The sequence below is a fragment of the Arvicanthis niloticus genome, chromosome 8, assembly GCF_011762505.2.
Source record: "Arvicanthis niloticus isolate mArvNil1 chromosome 8, mArvNil1.pat.X, whole genome shotgun sequence".
Classification (NCBI taxonomy): Eukaryota; Metazoa; Chordata; class Mammalia; order Rodentia; family Muridae; genus Arvicanthis; species Arvicanthis niloticus.
Genome location: NC_047665.1, coordinates 64,430,456 through 64,451,058, shown reverse-complemented (window position 1 = coordinate 64,451,058; position 20,603 = coordinate 64,430,456). Strand labels below are relative to the sequence as shown.

Sequence of the window (20,603 nt, the reverse complement as noted above, 5' to 3'; positions counted from 1 at the left end):
ATCAATCCACTCACAATGTCAAGGCCCTTAAGCTGTATCATCCCCCAAAAAGGCCCATGCAGACACCCCAACAGTGTGCTCTACCCACCACCGAAACAATCTTCAATCCAGTCAACTTGTCAGCCAAGACTACATAGCACAGGTAGCTTGTGTGACTTCATCTGTCTAGAGAGGCTCTTATCTTTCTTATATCTCATGTTAACTTCAGCTCCAGGGAAAGGAGTGTGTACTCCCTGGTCTCAAGGGGGTGTGTTAGGGGTAGGGTTGGTTTTTGTTGCACATACAGTGCAGATTATAGGGCTAGACATTGGAAAGACTATGGCATGGTTTGGCTATTGTTTAAATACATCCCCCTAAGGTTCATGAACTGGGAACCTGGTCCTCATTATGCTAATGTCAAAAGCATGGCCTTTAAGAGATGGAGCCTAGTGAAAATGATTGGCTCATTGTGGAGAGTTCTTTTAGGATCTAGGTTAGTTGGTATATGTTGGTTGTGTCAATGAGTAAACCTGGTGTCTTCCTAGTCTCTCTGGTTTTCTCTCTCACCAGGGATCTTTTCCGGTTACAATGATGTCATGATAGCACACATGATAATGTAACAGTCATGGGGACCCACACCCAAACCCAGCAGACCCTGGGGTCATGCTCCTGAACCTCCAAACCTACAAGCTATGTAGATTTATTTTCTGTGCAAATCACCCACCTTCATGTATTTTGCTATAGCAACAGAAAATGGCATATTGCAGACTAGAAAACTGAACAAGTCCTTTCTTTTACTTCTTCCCCTGCTGTGCTGGTATCAGCCCTAATTCAGGTTCTGAAGAGAACACTTATGTGCAACTCTCATATATAATCTTGTATAAATCAACTCAGTTTCTTATTTAGAAAATTAAGGACCCTAAATGCTTTATCAGACTGATAGCATTCACTCAACGCTCCCTTAATGTCCCAAGAGAAAAGTGTGAGCTCTTCCCCATAAACATGAAGGATACCAAGTCTCTTAAAAAGGTTTGTCTATGGGGTAGAGATGGCTCGGTAGTTAAGAATGCTTCCTTGTTCCTCCAAAAAACCAAAGTTTGGTTCCCAGCATCCAAGCTTGGTGGCTTACAACCACCTGTAACTCCAGTCATGGGATCCAGCACCTTCCTCTGTTCCCCTGGAACAGAGGCAACAGATGCATAGGCACACACATATATACAGACACACATAGACACATCCACACAAAGTTCACACACAGACACACATATACACACAGAGACACATGTACACACAGAGACACTTATACACACAGAGACACATGTGTACACACAGAAACACATACAAGACATACACACATACACATATACACACAGAGACACATGTGCACATATGCATAAAAATACATAAGACATACACACATAATAGACACACATGCACACAAGACATACACAAACACATTCACATATACACAGACATACATGCATACACACAGATACATGCACACAAGACATACATACAGATTCACACATATACACAGAGACAAATGCTCACACGCATGCACACACACACACACACACACACACATACACACACAAACCCCAATCTTAAAAGGTTTGTTAAGCACAATATTTTATCTTGTGCATTTTTATTACTGCTTCCTAAGATGTTGTAGACTCATATATTTATTTATTTTTATTATTGAACATAATTATTTAGCTATATTCTTAAATGATTGTTAAACAGAAAGTTCCTTTAGTTTTAGCTTAAAATTCACTTTATCAAAATTACCAAAATGCCTAAGGCCTATAATTTTAATCTTTTTTTTTCTTTTGGATTTGATTTATGTCTGTAACTTTAAGAATTTTACTATGTTTCTTGGATAAAAAAAAATGTTATTTTAAGTCAAATCACAAATGCACTGCCAAAACATGTCAGATGCTGAAATGCCATCCAAGCAAAGTATGGTTTTGAATTTAGATCAATGATTTTAAAGTAACAAAAATATTGGATATTTTTATTATGTATTAAAAAATCTGTGTTTACAATGATGATGTCTGAGTTTCAATCAACGTTAAATGTTATGTGCTCAAGAGTTTTTAGGCTGAAAGGGACTACGAGGGTATTTCAATTCCATGTCTTTGTTTTACATATATGATAACTGGATCCTTGCTCTTTCAAAGATCCAATAATCTGAACCAGAACTGAGTCTCCCAGTCTCTCGGCCTCATAATCTTTTTATTAAGCCATAGGAACATCTGCTATGACCATCACAATGAGCTCCCATGGTCTTCTTTAATATGGAAGTGCTACTCCAAAGAAAATATCATTTATTGTTCTAGAAACACTGCTAGGACAACCAAATCCCAACTGCACTGCTCTTGGGGTGCCATGAAGCAGCCACTGGATAGCTGTGTTATCCTTTTCCTAATTATAAAAACAAGGACTTTAGTAATTTAGACTCACCTATTTAATTTGGTTGTTGCAAGAAGCAATAATAAAAATAACCCTAAAGCATACAGCATAGCTAAATGCAAACTAAATGCTTAACAACAAAAGCCCATCTCAACTATATTTAAACCAAGAAGCAATAACCAGTTGGAGTCATAATTAGGAATGAGTAGCAAGAAGCATCTCTATGTCCTAATAACATCAGTACAAGCTAACACAGCTGAGCGTCTGAAAGGCTCTGGAGCTCCTCAATTTTCCTGCTTTCCCCTGCTCCAGTTTTGTGTTTACCTAAACCACGTAACAAGTGTGGATTGAGACCAAATTAGAAGTCAGTGCCTCCTCACAGATGCAGGAGGCACTGTTAAGTAAGTACCTTTGGCAGATTTAAGTAAGTACCTTTGTTGTTGCTGATGCACCCCGAAGAATCCGCCTTGCATTTCTCCTGTCACAGAGCAGAAGCTCCGCCAAAAATCATTTGCTAATAGTAAAATATGGCTTCCCAGGTGACATGCAAAATTGTCTAGCTTGAGCTGACCTTTAAAAAAACAAACAAACATGAACCTATCTACTGAGTTCTCTTGGATAAGAAATAGACTTCACAACAGGAAAGGGTGGGGAGGAATAAATTATAAAAGTGTTACAAATGCAAATTTCTGAACAAAGGTGAGGATATTGGGCACAGAAAACAGGACCCTGAGGGAATGTCTGTATAAAATGCATGTCTAGCATGCAAAACATTCCTGGATTCCATCTCCAGCAGCAGGGTGGGTGGGAGTCATCACTAGGGGTGGGAATTTTTAGTCATCGCTGGGGTGGGATTTTTATTAGATATTTTATTTCCATTTTAAATGTCATCCCCTTTCCTGGTTCTCCCCCTTAATCCCCCTATCGTATTCCCCACCCCCTGCTTCTATGAGGGTGTTCCCCTACCCACCCACCCACTCCTGCCTCCCCACCCTGGCATTCCCCTACACTGGGACATTAAGCCTTCACAGGAACAAGGGCTGCTTCTCCACCTGATGCCCACCAAGGCCCATCCTCTGCCACATACCAGCTGGAGTCATGGCTCCCTCCATGTGTACTCCTTGGTTGGTGGTTTAGTCCCTGGGAGCTCTGGGGGGTCTGGTTGGTTGATACTGTTGTTCTTCCCATGGGGTTGCAAACCCCTTCAGCTCCTTCAGTCCTTAATAGTTATTTAGAGGTTGGGGTGTTAGCTCAGTGGGAGAGTACTTGCCTAGGAAGTGCAAGGTCCTGGGTTCAGGCCTCAGCTCCAGAAAAGCAGGAGACCAATTTTCCAAGCTAAGTTTACACTATCACTGAGCTACAATTTCAAGTCTCGTTTATTCAAACAATATATTTATTTTATGTGCATTGTTGTCTTGCTTGTGTCTATGTCAGTGTGAATGTGTCAGATCTTGGAGTTACAGACAGTTGTGAGCTGCCATGAGGGTGCTGGGAATTGAACCTGGAAGTGCAGACAGTACTCTTAACCACTCTTAACCACTGAATTATATTTCCAGCCTCAGGATGGGATTTTTTTAAAAAGCAATTTAAAAAGAAACCCAACAACTCCTTTTCTCCTTTGTTCTTACCTCTTTCAAACATGGATTATTTGGGGGGCTAGAGATCACCTACCTAGCATGCGTGAGATCCTGGGTTCAACCACCAGGATCAGAAAAAGTAAGTATCAGTAAACAAACAAACGTGGGTTAGTTTTGAGTTCATATACATATGTACATATGCACTACGTAATTTTCTGTGAAAAAAAAAATAGATAGCTTCACTCTCTCCTACTTGCCAAAATAAAGTATGATGTCCACAGGAGAAATGAAACAAGGGAGTTGGGAATGTGAGCTGCTGGTAGTGACACCATGGCAACTGGAGCCAATACCTTGGATTGGATGCTTGGTCTCAGTTCTTGATGATGCTTTCTGAGAGAAGCCACTCCATGCAGTTAGTACTAAGAGGTACAGTTGAAAACAGCTCCTAAACATTTTTTAAGCTTATGCTCAACATGCATACTTTTTTTTTTTTTTATAAAAGCCTGCAGTTTTCCTTTCTGAATTGTATGTCTCCATCTCAAATTTAAACAAGCACTGCTCTCAGTGTTTAATTACAATTTAATGGAAATGGTACTTGCATTCCAATTAGCTTTTAGTTTTCACATCACGAATGTGCATCCAAGTTATTGTGTCATTATAATCTCATGTTATAATGGCTTCATAATGCAAGTCCCTGCAGGGTTGAATTAGTAGTTTCCTATGGTAATCGCCCATCGCTATAATATCATAATCACATAAGCACAGTCCCCGCATGCTCCGTGGCAATCACTCTGACATTGTAAGAGCATTTTAATAGTATTACCATAGATCCTCTAGAGAAATCATCCCATCGTCACTGCACTGCCACACAAGATTAATTGTGATGGAGCCAAGTTGCTGTGATATAAGAGCATGAAAAGAAAAGGGTGTCACCCGGCATCATGGAACCTGCCTTCTCCAAAGGTCAGTGCATTCCACAGTAAGGCCGTCAGACAATCCTTGATTATTTGTCATTTCCTAAAATGTTAAAATTTGGGTTTGTTTGTCAGGACTCAGCAGTAATAAACTGAATCAGTACTTTTCTGGCAGACAAAGTAAAAGTAAACATGGTTCCTGTCTACAAGGAGTTTGCAATTTAATCAGGTTCCCAATGCATGCTTTCAAAAGGAAGTACTTTGAAGTGACTGACTGAGATTCACAGAATCTGTTGCTGTTGTTTGCAGTGATGATGGAGCCCAAGGCCGTAGTAGGCATGCTAGGCAACGGCTCCATCATGAAGGTACATCCCCAACTAAAAGAAATGGCTAATAACTAGGAAGAGTTGAGTGTAGTAAGCACAAGCATCATGGCAGGAAATGGAGTGTCTGGATGGTCTCTGTATTTATTAATTTCAGGAAGAGAAAAGAACTCTAGCAGAATACATACTCCAGGGCACCTAAGGAGTGTCATGGGCTGAAGACTCGTACTGAGGCATATCCCCACATTTAACAGTATAAAAGGGTGCTTGAGACCTTGAAGAGTAGGGTCCTTGTTGGAGTGACTGGATCAGGACAGTTTTACGAGGGAACTAATGATGGTTGAGCTTAGAGGCTGGACGTCCCAGGAGTAGGTTATTTTCTAAGAGGATGGGTTGTTTAAAAGAGGCAAGCTTGGGCTGGAGAAGTGGCTCAATGGTGAAGAAGATGCACTACTCTTACTGAGGGCCCAGTTTTGGGTCTCAGCATCCACAAGAAGCTCATAATTGACAGTAACTCCTATTTCCCACTTCTGACCTCCACAGGCTTCTGCACACACATGATGCATATTCAAACACTCAGGGCCATACACATATGTAGTGGGAGTTTTGGTTTATTTAAAAAACACAGAGTAGTGTGTTTTATAATTATATTTTACACTGTAGTTATCATAATGTTATAGTTATAGGAATATGCTTCCATTTTAATCTCAGTTATGGGGATACAGGGCTGCTTCGGACTGTCTGCAGCACCTGACTATGATTTGCCTCGTGCTCTAGCAGAGGCATGGTTCTGCCACCTGTAGATAGTTTCTGTGATGTTTGACATTTTGGGGACTTTTCATAGGGTGTATCAATGCTGTGACTCCAGAGGTGGTATAGGTTGTTGGTTGGTTGTTGTTAGTAGTGGTTAAGTAGTCACGCACAAAGAAGAAAAAGAAGAAATTAGATATTCTGACAGCTAAGATCAAATTTGGCCCAAGGAACTTGATGCCCCTAATCAACAGGAAGTAGTCTAACTATAGTCACTCCCTTTCACCTCTCTCCCTTTTTCTCTCCTATCTCATGTTAGGGGTTTGAAAGGTAGAAGAAAAGGGTAGAGAAGGGTGGAAGAAAGAAGAACCCACAAAATAGTCAAAGACATCTACATACAAACACATTTTAAAAAATTAATTAAGTAAGCTAGTCTCTCCCTCATTTTTTACTTTTATTTTATGTTATACACACACATGCAGAGATAGACACAGACACAGACACACACAGACACAGACACACACACACACACACACACACACACACACACACACACACACACACCCCTGGCTACCCAGCCATGATGCCTTCCCTCTCCAAATGGTGTAACCTTGCTATTAGTAACCAGTGTCCTAGGCCAAATAAACTTGTTAATCTTTTCTTTCTTTAGTGTTTTCCATGTAGGGAATGAAAATCCACTGTTCTGGATTGTTAGGTGAAGAAGAAACAGCTTTCCTCATGTAGCTTCAGATCAAGCACCAGGAAAAATAAAGTCTCCTGGAGAAAAATGCTGCCCATCCCCCAGTAGTCTCCTTGGTTTCTACAGCTGAAACCACAGTGTAAAATGACTGTCATTGTGTCAATGACAAATGGCACACATGGCAGGGACTGGCAGGATATTGTGTTCATTGGAGGGGCCTCTAATCTCCTAGTATACTCCGGGGATCCCACAGTAGAATTGCAAACAGATTCTCATAACTCATGAAGAATCTTCCCTGCTCAATGTTGAAGTGAGAACAACGTCATAGCAGCACTTAGCACCATGCCTGGCCCAAAGCAGGCATTCTATAAATGTTTATGGATGGATGAATAAATTAGCTTGACTGGAAAGGATGTGCTGGGTTTCAGAGCCGCTGTGGGTCTGAAAACACAGGGAACAGATTTGAGATATGTATTCTCTGATGACATTAACAGTAGAGGAGTTACCAACTGTCAGTGCCTCAGAGTATTGCTTGTCTTCTTGGTCATGGAACAGTGCAGCATTCTGACAGACAGTGGTATCTAATCTTCCCTTTCTGGGACTGTGGACACCCGGAAGACCTCAAAATTGCTCCAAGGCTCTAGTTTCCAAAAAGAAGCAATAACACTTTTTTAATTGGAACACAGAAAGGATAAAGATATATTCTCTAAGTACTCAAAGCTACTTTTACCAACAAGCTGTAGAGCAATATAAACCGATTACATAAACAGAATTAGCTGTCCTTTCTTTGAAGTTATTTTTAACTTCATAGGTAAAGTCTTTACAGCGCTCGCCACTCTAGACTGCTTTGGGTCTTGTTTAAGCTTCCTATGAAATTAAATTTCATTTCCTGGCCTATTATTTCCGGCAAATTTATCTCATGCTTTTTCCATGATGTACTGGTATAAATTGTGCCTTTATTACATTTGGTTATCAGTTTTTATCATTTACTCTACTACTAGATATGACCGCAGGTTTTAAAAAAAAATCAATAATTTTGGGGACTAGTGAGATGGCTGAGTGAGTCAGGGTCCTTGCCACCAAGCCTGAGGACATGAATTTGACTCCCAGGATCTGCATGGTAGAACAAAGCTGACTATTGAAGCTGTTCTCTGATGTCCACTGGGTGCCTTGCTCACACACAGATATGCATACGTAATAAATAAGTATAATTTTTCAAACCAAGAATTTAGGATGTTTAAAATTATATATATTTGATGTAAGAAGAGAAATCATATTTATTATGTATATCTTACCATTTAGAAAAATATTCGATTTTGTCCTCTCATTCTAGAATCCTGAAAACAATGGGAATAATTCTTGATGTATTAGGTGAATTCCCCCAACCAAGAAGTTATCGTATATAACACATATTAAACAATAGTTATAAGGTATCTTGAATGTTACTAAAATCTGCTTCCATCTTAGTTATGGAATTTCATATATTTTAAGATACAGCTATATATAAATAGTAGATTGGCTGACAACATATAGGAATAGTAAATTCTCTTGAAGATGATAGGGCAATGAACCCAGTTTGGAATGGGTAAAACTTGCATTGTCAGACTGTCAACATATCAACAACATCTTATAAGGTTCATCTTCAAGCCTGTTACAGAAGTAACTACCAACATTACCCATAACTCATCAGAAAATATAATCTTGACTTCTATCTAGGCAGAGAAAGCTATTACGCAATTTCAACTCTCAGACCTGTTTATTGATCCTATAATTGTGGACATTATTTTAAATGATGTTTGTTTAAAGACATAAATATGATATATGGTTTAACAAATATGGATTAAGACATTATTGTCAGACACAATAGAGTTACTTATTAAGCTTTGTAATATTTATAGACTAAAACTCCAAAGTTTTGTCTATCATTCTCTGTACAGAAACTACACACAAGAATTCTCCATAGTGTCTGAGGGTGGGAGTATAACACAGTGGTAGCCATAGTCTGGGACTTGATCCCTAGCACCAAAAACAAAATCAAAGAGAAAAAAGTCAAACAAAATATAAAAATGCTGTGAAACTATCGCATTGAAAATAATAAATAATATAAGCTTATTTTGGATAGGGTGTTACAAACAAAAATGTATCAAAATGGAAACATTCTTACATACATACATACATACACATACACACACACACACACACACACACACCCTACAATGTCATTATATTGTATTTTCAATAACATATTACAAAATTCCATGTGTTTGTTAAGCATATTATAGAAAAGACAAGTAGTAACATAGACTCATATCCCCATTGTAAGAAAATTGAGGATGTTCTTACACATGGCACAAGTCTAATGGTTAAAAGAAATTTAACAGAGCAAGAAAAATCTACAGAATCTTTGAGAAAAGCATTTTACACCTGGAACTGTTACTTTGAACTATTTTCCTCTGTCTACCCCAACAGACTTATAAACAAAGATGGGAAGATCCTGCTGAGGAGAAATGAAGGATGACTAAGCTGGGTGGCACTGTAACGCTGAGCACACGAGCCTTCCCCTTCTGTTTTGCCTCATCAATAGCACAGCAAAGTCTCAGTAATGCCAGTAATTGAAGTTGAAGATCTGACATTATGGAGGAACTGAGTCGCTACAAGATATTTAGTAGAGAGGAGAAAGAGGACCATTCTTAAAATCATGCTTGACTGAGTGGTAATGAGTCAAGTTCAAAGCAGCATAGAAATCAATGGAACCCTACATCAGGCATGAGAAACAAATGGGAGGCCAGTGAGGTCCAGGGGGAGAACTCGGAATACAATGCAAATGACAGATGGGAACTGGGCTTCAGAAAGTCATCCCTCTGAAGAACATACTCTTGCCTAATGTCAACCTCTAAGACTGCTCTTGCTATAGCAGATGGTAGTTTTTAGACAAAGCCCTGGGCAGAAACAATGGTTGGGATGGTGGTGAATGAACAGGCTGCTAAGTCAAAGTCTGAATTCCAGAAACCACATCCCAAGACTCTAGAAAGCCAGAAGAGTACTGAGTTGTGGAAGTCATGGACATAGCCAACACATTTAGCTAGGAAAGACATTCTCAGAGCCTCCTTACATAAGGGTTCCAGTGGTGCTTTCTAGGTGAAGTAGTTGGTTGGTGTGTACTAGTTACAGTCTTCATTCTTGTGAGCTGACCAGAAGCAATGAAAAGGAGGAAGAAACTACTCCGGCTCACGGTTTGAGGGTGCAGCCCATCAGAGGGGAGAAGGCATGCCAGGAAAAGCATGAGGCAGCGTCACAATCAGGAAGCAAAGAGAGATGAATGCTGGTGCTCAGCTCACTTTCTCCTTTGCCTCTGTTTATTCAATCTAGGACCCCAGCCCAGGAGACAGTATTCAGGGTGAGTCTTCCCCACTTAAACCTCTTCAGAAATTCCCTCAGAGAAAAACATGCTTGTATGCCTACTAGGTGATCGCAGATTCAATCAGGTTAAACATGACAATTGACAGTCACAGAACTAAAGCCATTCTTCTTACTTAAGAACTATCTAACATATACATGTAAACTTAATCTCTTTCAGGCTTGTAAGCATCACATGTTGAATCACTGAGGGCTACATATATCATCCTTTTTCTTTTCCCTCCTTTTGTTTTCTATTTATTTACTTAGGGCCAACCTGGCCTAGAATTTACTATACATCCAACAGCACATTTGAATTAGTGAAAATTCTTTGATTTAAAAAATGCTTGCAAATTACTAAGGAAATATATGAATGGTTGCTAATGTATAAAGTTGACTATATATATTGGCTGTCTAATAAATTCTGCCTAATTAACTGAATGATGTTGCTTCATTTTTGTCTAATTATTTCAATGTTAAGTCACAGGCATAAGGTTTCTTTTCAAATAACATTCAAGAGAAATTCTTGAATAAAGAACTTACCCAGGGACTTATATTCATCACTTAGCAGCTCACATTTGATAAAGAAAATTACTCTAAAAGTGGTCATTTCAGGAAACCATTACCATAGTACACTGGAATTATCCTGTCCCCCAGGATCCATGCATTTGGCATTTGAATTTCTGACCTGCAGTGCCTCAGAACAAGACTGCTTGATGAAAGGGTCTTACAGAGGAACTTTGCTAAACAAGGTAGCCAAGGTAGCACTAACCCAACAGGACTGGATGTTTTCATAAGAAGATATCAGAACACAGACACACAGAGGGGGAGGGGTGCAATGTACAGATACAGGAAGAAGACGGCCATCTGCCAGCCAAAGAGAGGGGCCTCAGGAGAAGACAACCCAGCTGACACTTGGATCTTGAACTTCCAATCTCTTGACTGTGAGAAAATCCATTTTTGTTTTCTAAGCCACCCAGTTTGTGATATTTTGTTATGGTAGAATGAACAAATAAATGTTGTCCAATAGTGGGGGGAGGGGCATAAAATCTAAACTACAGAAAAGCCCTTTAGCTAATCCTGGAGGTCCAGGGTTCTATAAATGGAGTGGTGATGCTGTAGGAAAGGCAGGCCAGACTGCATTCCTTAACATAACGCAATGTGACAGATTTTGATGGCATCGGGTGGGAGTTGAAGGCATAGCCTTAGACAAAACAAACCAGGAAGCTAATTCGCAAGTTAAACAGCTATCACATAATGTGAGGATCAGTGGTATGAGGGGAAATGACCAGAAGAGGGGCGAGGACTATAGGCTTTTAGAGACATGACTGACAGCATTTAGCTTTCCAGATCTGTGAGCTACAAAGGAAAAGGAGATGCTAGCAGTGTGATGGGGTGAGCGAGAGATAGACTTGAGAATTCAGGAAAATACTTAGAATATTTTAAAGATCAATACATGCATAGTTTTTATACAGAGTTAAGAGTTAGCAACATCAGGATAGGAATTTTAGTTGATTCTCAATAATACTGAAGATTTTGTGGAGGCATGGCTTTTAATTACACAAAAGAGCATTAAATTAACAACAATATTTACCAATATTCTGTTCAAAATGCCTTTCAAACACCAAATAATTACCCAATTAAGCCACTGTAGGATAAGCTGTTATTACTGCAGATTTAGTGAAAAAGACTAATAATTATTATTTTAACAGTTTCTGTGAAGTAAGACAGTGTTTATTGTGAATAACTAAGCACACCTCACACCATCTTAATGAGGCAGAAGCAGAAGAAACAAAAGGCTGATTATCTACATGAACTTAGTAAAAAAAAAAAAAAAAAAAAACAGAGTTGCCTAAGAACCAAGAGTCATGGCCTGTAGGCAGAGAATTTAATATGCAAAGAAGAGATCAAAATTGGTAGAAGGCTATTTATGAATATTGTCAATACTGGATGTCACAGACTGACAATAGAGAATCTTTGGTCATGCCCTGAACAACATAATTCATCATACCAGTGCTCAGGGCACTCACGCCCAAGCAATTTATCACCGTCATATCACTCGTTTGAGCACAAGAAGGGGGGAGTGTTGATTTTTGACCCCTAGGGAGGCTGGATTTATAGCTGTCACCCCTCAGAACACAGCCAGGCTCTGCCCAAAGCAAACTGTTTTTGCTTCACTTCTGTTTAAGTCCCACAATGCCTACAGAATTCAGAGAGCAAAGCCCAGACCTAATGCTCTCATATCGAAGTAAAGATAGTTAGGAAATTATATTTTAAATGCCATTTAAACTGCATGGGAAAAATAATATTAGTCAATGGTGAGTACACATGATTCATTTCAAATGTCCTTTGGTGATGAATCAGTTTTGGAAATGCATCCACTGATAATTACATTTGGGAAGGACTTGTTCTTCATAATTCAGCCATGATTAAAAACTCATCCATTTTGGAAAACTTGGCAGTATGCTAAACATTGTATGTATGTATATATGTATGTATGTATGTATGTATGTATGTATGTATTGTGTACACATGTGCGTGTGTGTGTGTGTGTGTGCGCGTGTGTGTGCATGCATGTGTGTGTGTGTTCAAATAAAAATGAGAGACTTGATTTCCACCCTTTCTGGGTATTGAGTCTGCATATATTTTTACTTCAACCCTGGCTGTGCTTACAGAATATAACTAAGCATCTAAATGCTGTTCCTTCTACCGTGGTTTACAATCATGAAGGTGACTAGGGCACTGTGGGATCCAGTGCACCCGTCATTCTCTCAACACTGAAATGAACAACTGTTGTAAGAAAAGCCTTGAACAGCACCTTCCACGAAGCTCTCTGGTACCTGGTAAATTGGATACAGAAATTCCTGCAAGCATGGGGCTCAGACCTCCCACAGTCTGAAGGGCAGGGCTATTTAGGTGAGGGTTTGGCAACAAATTCTCTAATCCCAGAGGCCAAAGGCAACAAGAGTGTATTCCGGAAGCCACTTCATATATTTAATGCTATGTGAGGTTGTCAACTTGACAAAGATCTAGAATTGCTTAGAAGATAAGGCTCCAGGCACTTTTGTGAGGGATGGTCTTGACTCTATTAGCTGTTGCGCACGCCTATATGGGATTATTTTGATGACCCTCCCTTGAAGTTTTAAAAATTCTTTGGCTGAGATGCTGGCTCAGCACCAGCATCCTGAATTTCTGCATCCTATCTCTAGTTGTAATGTGACCTGGGATCCTTCCGCCATGCCTTACTCACTGAGCTAGAAAAGGAGAAGAAAGGGGAAAGCCAGCCGAGCAACAGTATTCATCTGTGTGCTTCCTGACTGACTCCAACATAACCAGTTACCGCATGTTTCTATTGCCGTGCCTTCTCTGTCTCGATGAACGGCACCCTCAAACTATGAGCCAAGAAGGAAAAAGAAAAGCGTCCTCCTTTAAATCGCTTCTTGTCAGGCATTTTTGGTCAAAGAGACAAGAAAAAAAAATGAAACCTACACATTACAGGCTTACTGTGAACCACGTGTCTTCTATTTTTTCCCCCTATTGGTCCAGCTTATTAGCCTGGGCATCTTGGTTTTCAAGGTAGCAAACTGAAAGTAATCTTTGATTCCCAACCCCCTTTTCTTTCACAACCACACTCAAGAGCAAGTTCAAGATCTAAAGTACTCAACAAAGCACTCATTCAGTAAATCCTTAAGAGCCTAATTTACATATGGCACAACATCCTGCCAGGAGGAATCAGCAGTAAAGGCAACCTGCAAAAAAAAAAAAAAAAAAAAAAAAAAAAAAAAAAAAAAAAAAAAAAGATGCAGTCCCTTGGCTACCTGTGGTGACACATATCTGAAATCCCAGCTCATAAAAAGCACAAGGAGATTGGAGCTTGAGGCCAGCTTGGGCTACATAGTAAAGTACCAAACATCAAGGGGCTATAGAGAGATCCCATCTCCCTCACACATACTTCAGTCCGTTCTTATAAGAGGAAATAAATAAACAAGGTTATAAATATAGTTATTTGGGAGTTAGCAACATAGGGGGAGGGGGTGAGCCTGAAGACAATGAATACTAAGTCAGTTGAGGGCACAGTAGGGTTAAGGTAAACATGGAGAAGCTGTAGCAATTATGTAACAGGCTGCCTCCACCACCACTGACTTCATCATACCCACCTTTATGTCACTCCCTTGTGCCATGACAAACACTGATCCCACCCAGATCTCCAAATTTATCTTGAGCCAGATGCTGAAACCTTCCAGCAGTTCCTAGAATTCCTCAATTTTTTTCATGCCTGTCCTGCCCTCATAGGTCCCAGTAAAAGGGATATCTCTAAGCTACTTCCTATATCAGAATCTAAATTGGTGAGACGATTCCATCACCAAATCCAAAGCACACAGCCTTCAATGTTACCCATTTCAGCCTCCTACTTACAGGTTGTAGCTGTATATTAATTTAATCTAATATTATTATCTATATTTGTTTGGTGGCTCCTTCACTCCTAAACAGAATATAAACTCAAGACTCTGCTGCCTTTATTTGTCTTGCTCTCATTATAACCCTCGAGAGTATTCAGGCAGAGAGTACATATTTATTGATTGAATAAAGTAACCCTTCCTGGCCACCTTGTAATTTACACCAGATGTGACCAAAATAAAAGTTTTATCATTAACTAAAAGCAGTACCTTATTTTCATAAATCCATAGAGTATTAGGTTGAGTAAAGACTTAAGGATCAATGACATCTATGTGCCTAGGAAAGATAAGCAACTTGTTCAGAGCTCTGTGACTACAGAGCTGGAACCAGAGAGCGCCATCATAGGTCCGAGTTCTTCAAACCAGCAGCCATCCTTTCTCTTGAAAATAAGATTATTTTACCTTTTTATTGCTGGGGGTTGGACACAGGGCTCTGTGCATGCTAGGCAGATACTGCACCTGAGACTCTTTTTTAATTTTCTCTTCTGATACAGGGTCTTACTCTGTAGCCCAAGCTGCCTGAGGACTTGAAATTCTCCCTCCTTAGCCCCCTGAGTAGTTGGTGTAGGTGTACCAAGCCAGAAATTATTTTTATCCTGTATCCCAGTTCTTGATGTATATGTTGGAGATAGGACAGGCCAGTAATATTCAAGATGAAGATAGTCTAAGACATAAGAGGACAGGCTTTGGAGTCAGAAAAACAAAACAAAACAAAACAAAACAAAACACCGTCCTCCTAACCCTTCCAGCAGTACGACTTGAATACTCTGTACCTGATCTACAGGTACCGATCTACAGGTACAGGTAACTCTGTACCACGAAGTTATCTGTCAAGACTGTAATGAATTAGAGTGTAGAGTTTAGGTACCATCCTTGGCAGCTAACTTTCACTAAATTTCTAAAAATAAGTACCTGGACATTCCTAGGATTCAGAAACCAGAAACAGAAATAAAATTTGTTTGCTCTTTGATCCCAAAACTACATATAATGTTTTAGTTACTTTGCTAACTCTAAAGTAACATCCAGCCTCCGCAAATAAAAACATAATCTCATAAAGACACATTTGCTGAATCTGATGTTCAAATTACCTTTTGAAAGACTATTATCTGACCGATTGACAGTCAGAAATAGTCTTATCTTTTTCTTTTCGATGTGCACTGTGATTCTCTTTCCTTCTTCCTCCCTCCCTCTCTCGCCCTTCCTCTCTCTCCTTCCCCTTCTTTCCATTTCTCCCTCCCCCTTCTCTCCTTTCTTCTTCCCTTCAAAATGGCACCAGGCCTCGAGGATGCTGTTGGACATCCCTTGTGTCTATGTAAACTAAAAAGAAATGGCCCAAGTGGGTGTCTAGTCCCCGGGACTACTTTGATTCCTTCTCTGTGGCAACAAAGCAGGATCCTTGAGGACAAAAAGTAAATGCTTGTCAGTCACCTCCACTTCGGAGGAGAGTTGAAGATGTCTGCCCTGGCAGGTATCACTCTATCTAAGGCATCTTTACAGCCACCACTCAGTACTAGGGCTGTACAAACTTTACTCAGATATCTAAGAAGACACACTTGTGTTGGAATACAGCTACAGGAAGGTAAATGCTCCAGGAGAAGGAGGATTCTGATGTTAAAGTTTGTTAAAGAAACCCAACATGGAACAGACGCCTCCACCTTCCATTTCCCCCCATGTGGGGAGAGCACGGCTGCTCCAACAGGTCACTAGAGCTCGACAATCAAGCAGAATCGAGCAAGTAAAGCAAGGGGACCCGCTCAGGTCCTCGAGCTTTCAAGTCAGACTTTGGGAGACCTGAATTCGGGGGAAGATCAACGCCCTCTGAGCCCAGGCCAGTTCTCCAAGGCCCGAGCTCCTGTAGCGAGGCCCCATAGTCTTTGCAACTCGGGGACTTTCAGAGAAAGGTGGCGGGGCCACCGTGCAGCTTTCCCTTTCCCAGGGTGGGGCTCCACGTGGATGCTTAGGTGACAAGCCCTGAATTTCAGGCCTAAGTCCCCACCTTTCCTACCGGGTCCACAGCTACTTAACCAGCTCCGGGGCTTCCTTCCTCCCGCGCTGTGCGCCGCCTTCTCCCCTGGAAACTTGAGCTAGGTCCGCTTCCCCTCCCTTTCTGCTGTCTCTCTTCAACCCCCACCCCCACCCAACCCCCGCCTTACCCTACCGCCGTCCCCTCCCTCCGGCCCGCCCATTTTGCCTTTCCACTAGCCTTTTCCCCGCCTACTGACCCTAAGTCACGCCCACTCAGGCTCAAAGCCTCTCCCCGCGAGCCCTTGCCAGCTCTGAGATAACGCCTATTAGGTTTCCTCTGCTAGGCAGGCTGAAGGTCTTAGCTGAGCTCCCACCAGCTGGAGGCCCTACTCCTGAGCAAGCCTGAAGTTTGCAGCTAAACTGCAATCAGAGGCTGAGTTAAGAGCCCACTCAGTCTACACCCTAATTATCCCATTTGTCTTTGGCTCAGCTGATGTGAAATCCCCAAGGAGAAAGGAAGCTACTAGATTTTTTCCCAGGTCTTAATTCTCTGTAAACCAGCCTGGAAATACGGACTCCTTGAGTAATTTTTTTCTGTGTCCTCCAAGACAAGCACTGCCAATTTGATGTCATGCTGCGTTCTGCATCCCTATGATTGACATACAGAGTTCTGGTTTTGTCTTCCTTGTTGATTTTTCGTTTTGTTTTTGTCTTTCGTTTTCCTGGACCTGCTTGATGCATTTAAAACTAGAGCACTTGAAGCAACCTTAGTACTTTGCCTCACTGAACCAGGCTTAGTCAATATGCACTAGTCTGCAAATCATGGTCCTAGGAGCCGCCGTCACCATAGAAAGTAATACCTTTCTGCATTGAACTCGCAGTTCATTTTAATCTGAAATCCGAGGAAAAGAGACGAACTTAGAACAGTCATTTCTAAGGAAGACAGGGCTAGTGCTAAGAACCGATGGCTTATGAAGGCAGTTAGCTCTGTTTTGCTTCGAAAGCAGCATGTTTTCTGCTTAACGTTTAAAAGTAGGTTTTTATTTGTTTAAAAGTTGTTACATTGTATTTATTTGTGTGTGTAGTTGAAAACGGTTTTCGTCAGATTTCCTTTTACTATATGGGTCCTCGAATGGAATTCAGGTCACTTGACCTGATGTGCCCGGCAAGTCACCCTTATCTGCTAAACCATTCTGCAGGTCCTTGTGCTTAATTTTTGAACAACCCATATATGACATTTTTCTCTGATTACAGACAAGGAAACAGACTTAGACAATGCTCTTCAAGTTCGAGGCCAGGACTAAACTCTAGCTTGCTTTATATCAACCATGGTATCATATCTTCTTAAGAAACTCTGATTGGAGGGCAGACAATAAGCTTACAGGGTTCCCTTTTCCTTTCCTTGATTATTTTTCTTTCTAAGCAGTGCTACAGTAGGAGAAGCCCTTGAGAAAGGGGTTAATAAGGGGCAGATATTGAGAAAAATGCATTCTAGGCAAATCCTAGAATAAAGATAGGGCTTCAAACTAAGAGAGACAAGAATAAATGTCTGATAGTTCGGAAGGGCAGAATGCCCTCGCATGAGTTAGTCTTGCCTACGAGTACCGGGAGACTTGAATATTGCTCCTATAGTGGGGTTCACACTGAGACTGTATAATGAATAGATGGGTAGAAGGGGGCTTCTGCAGTGATTTCAGTGTTGGCTACCACTGTTCATTGTGCACACAGTAACCATGAAGCCGCATAAATGTGGACCTGACAATGGTTTTTTAAAAAGAGGCCTAAGAGTCCATTATTTATAATGTTCCATATTTTAGCAGTCCATGCTGCCAGGGATGAAATTATGCACAAGGTTCATGTTAGAAACTGACTTCAGTTTTTCCTTTATGGAAATTATGACGTTGTCCACTGCCCCCATTAAATCCATTGAGCAGCATTCAGATTTCACATGCAGACTCTTATTTCGGTGGCTTTTACACTTTAAAGGGATCATGTTAAAGCAAAATGACCACAGGCTTTCTTTTTCGTTGAGGGAAATGGCTCCCATGCAATTGCAAATTAATATGTAAACTATTTATTTATACTTAAATACCCCTTCCCCCAGCAAAGTGAGACCCGAGACAACTGTGGAAACACTCTAGCATGTTGGGTCTGACTGTATATTGTTGTCTTGATGCGTTATTGTAAGTCATTTGTATGCTGCTGCTAGTTAAATAACATATACCATCGAAGTTTAAAAATAAATAAAATAGTGGCTGGAGAGATGACTCAACTATTGCTCTTGTAGAGGACCCCAGTTCAGTTTCCAGCACCCAGGTTGGGCAGCTCACAACTTCATGGAACTCCAGTCCCAGAGGCTCCAACATCATTCTCTGGCTTCCTTAGGCACCTGTACTAACACTTGCAGGCCCACATACAGACATATATGTGTAAGTAATAAGACGGTTATTTATTATGATTTCATAGATAAGTATTACATTTACATTATTTCCCTTGTCTTGTTCTTCCTACAACTTCACCCATGTACTCCCCTTTTCTTCTCAAATCCATGGCTTCTGAGTCTTTAATTATTATTGTCATATATACATATACATCATAAATACAACCTGCTAAAGTTCACTTGGTCTCACTCATACATGTGTGTAGGGATGACCACTTGGCATGCATCAATTGTTTGGGATCTCTTTCCTGAAAAGACCAGTTCTTCCTCTCTCAATATCCATTCATTTGAATGTTTCACCTATGAGTAGGACCATGTGAGAATGCTCACACCCACCTGGACCCTTGGTAATGTCATTATCGGGTCTTGTTTAGGCAGCCATGTTGGTGACATTTTATGGTTGAGTGCTACTTCCTTGCATGTGTAAAAGATGCTATGTCACAGAAGCTATCCTGAACCTTTTTAATAATGTGGAATTAAAAACCAAAACTCTTTTTTGGTGACCTCAGAACCTATTAGCTTAGTATATAACGAAACAAGAATAACAACCAGGGAAGTGCTGTACTGTTCAACACTCAATAGTAACCTCACATTAGCTTGGGTTTCTCTTCAGTATTTAGTATTATACTGGGGGGAAACTTCCCTTGGAGATATGTTTGAACCCTGGGGTAACAATGCCCCTGATGAAACACTGAAGTTTAAAAAACTCACATTATTAAGGAACCAAAGGTTTTTGAATCAATCTCCCAGTTAAGGATTTAGTTCAAACACATTCTCATTTCTACAGGGTTTGCTTTCTGCTCTCACTGTGTCTTTGAATTTCAACCATACCAGTACTCAGCCATGCTAAATTGGCAGAGAGAGGGAGAGGATGAAATCAAACCCAGACCTTCATAGCCCCTTGCTGTTTTGGGTTAACATGCAAGAAATACCCAGGTTTTTCACAAACCTGGTGTGTTGTTTTAATTATGTACACAAACGGTTTCTAGAAACACTCTAGAAGGCAAAACCTAGGGTAATCAAGAAAAGTATCAGGAAGATGAGGAATGGGAACACAGCCAAGCTAAAACACATCTGCTGTAAATCTGTTACTGTAGAGCTTAATTGTTAATTAGGCATTCGCATCTACGATGGCTTGAGAAGTTCTTAGTTTTGATCATAGTGTGGTGAACCATGTGAACCAGTCCCATCATTTTTAGGAAACTTACTGGCGACCAATGCATAAAAGGACCAGACCCAAACTCTCAGCATGTAATTTTTATGTTCAATTTCTATTCATTATATAACCTCCCCCAAAGTAAGTATTTAACATATTTTATCTTCCTATTTCATAATGAAGTAAGGCTTGTGTGTGCAGGATCCTGAATTTCAATCACCACCACTTCAAATAATAATAATCATAATAATGGAATAATGGAAAAATAAATTAAAATCATTTTGGCTATTAAAAATTAAATTGAAAACATATAATCTTCCAGTCGAGTGAAATTTTTACTGAGCAGAATATCTATAGGTAATTAGACAACTTTTCTTAGGGATCAGTGCCAGTTTGTATTAAAAGATATTTTGGCACAGCCAGGCATGTCAATCATGCATATAATCCCAGCACTCAAGAGGCCAAGGCAAAGAGAATCACAAGTGATTTTGAGGTAAGCCAGGGCCGCATTGGAAAACCAAACCACACCCTATT

The 20,603-nt window shown here is 40.4% G+C and overlaps 1 protein-coding gene across 16 annotated transcripts in view; it reads right to left on the bottom strand.

The window, feature by feature from the left end:
• Pter (phosphotriesterase related) overlaps positions 1–16,640 on the bottom strand; it is an 82,122-nt gene extending 65,482 nt beyond the window's left edge. For 11 of the 16 annotated variants that reach the window (XR_013112293.1, XR_013112294.1, XR_013112291.1 and 8 more), the window contains exon 1: positions 16,514–16,640. The gene's annotated coding sequence lies outside the window, so the exon portion shown is untranslated. Of the gene's footprint in view, positions 1–2,823; positions 2,963–16,504 lie in introns of all 16 variants that reach the window. The other 5 variants (XM_076939503.1, XM_076939500.1, XM_076939504.1 and 2 more) reach the window with 5 other exon arrangements.
• Between the last annotated feature and the right edge of the window lie 3,963 nt (positions 16,641–20,603).